Below are 1,608 nucleotides of genomic sequence, written 5' to 3' on the forward strand. Positions count from 1 at the left end.
TCAGCCTCCTGAGTAGCTGGGACTACAGGCACCCGCCACAATGCCTGGCTATTTTTTGTTGCAGTTTGGCTGGGGCCAGGTTTGAGCCTGCGACCCTCAATATTTGGGGCTGGCCCCCTACCCATTGAGCCACAGGCGCCACTCAATGCCTGGTTGTTTTTTTTTGTTGCAGTTGTCATTGTTTAGCTGGCCAGGGATGGATTTGAACTCACCAAACTTGGTGTAGGTGGCTGGTGCCCTACCCACTGAGCCACAATGAAAGTACAAACCAATGCCTGTCTTTCTGGAGAGAATTCCAGCCACATGTATCAAGACCCTTAGAGAAGATTTTACTCTTCACTCCCTCACGCTATCAATTTAGTAATTATCACCTTGAAAGGATGGCACCGGAGACCAGGCCTCAGAGGACATGTTCAGGTCATTTTTATAGAAAGGGGAGGGTAACCTGCCTGGGCAGTGCAAAGATGACATCTGCCCTGGGGGCAGTTAGAGACCACTTTTATATGGGGCTGTGAGGGTGGGGAGAATTCCACAGCTTACTGGTCAAGTCTTTTGGAGGGAACTTCTCAAGGATGGGCTAGTTAGAGCCTTTGTGTCTTTGTCTTAGGAAGAGAGGAAGGGGAGGAAAAGGGGAAAGGATTTCTGTAGCTGCCTTAACCCTCCCCCCCACCACACACACACACAGAAGTAAGGTCAGAATTGCATTAAAAGACTTGGATAGGTTGGTCAGAGGAACTCAAAAAAATGGGGCAAGCACAGAGCACTCCATTTTGAGCCTAAGGCAGTGTGCCTGGGCCGTTCAAAGACCGCTGTTGAAACCACCCACTTCTGGGACCCAGCCAGGAGAAGCTGTAAATTAGCAAACACAGTGGCTCCAGGAGAGGCTAAACTACAAACTAACAGAGGAGGAAGCCAGCTGGAACCGAACCTGGCCCCAGTCACTAGCACACCAAAGTAACACTCTCCCCCCACCCCCCCTTCACCCAGGTGCCAAATAAGATTTAGCTATTGCTCTACACCTGGATTTTGACTTGACTAAGTGGACCACTACCTTATAGATCAGTGTTCCAAGTCACATGGAGATGCATTGGAACATTTACAAGTGTGAAGAAATTAGAAACAAACTTAATGTCCAAAAATAGAGAAAATATACCCTACTAACATAGGGTAAATTTACTAGATGAAATGGAGAGGTTCTGGCATAGAACCAGGGTGAGAGTCTGCAAAAAAGGACAGGAGGCCAGTCCAGGGACAAGGAAAGACTTTAATAGAGGGGGAAAGGAGAACGGAGACTGACCAGGTGTTCAGCTCCCACAAAGGTGCAAAAAGCTTTTATTAGCCTCACCAGTATAGCTGGAATGGGGAAGTAAGCCCCCTGTACTGCACAGAGCTCTTCTCTCATGCGGGTCAGGGTTATGGGTGTATCCTTAGGGTCAGGATATGGGTAGGGTGTTTCCAGGAACTCTGGTCTTAAGAGTTCAGGAATCTAAGGAGGGAATTTTGGTGTATTATCATTAATATTTATTATTTATTTTTTGAGACAGAGTCTCACTTGGTCATCATTGGTAGAGTGCTGTGGTGTCTTAGCTCACAACAACCTCAAACTTT

Source organism: Otolemur garnettii, unplaced genomic scaffold (assembly GCF_000181295.1).
Source record: "Otolemur garnettii isolate 467f Iridium unplaced genomic scaffold, OtoGar3 scaffold00064, whole genome shotgun sequence".
Lineage (NCBI taxonomy): Eukaryota > Metazoa > Chordata > Mammalia > Primates > Galagidae > Otolemur > Otolemur garnettii.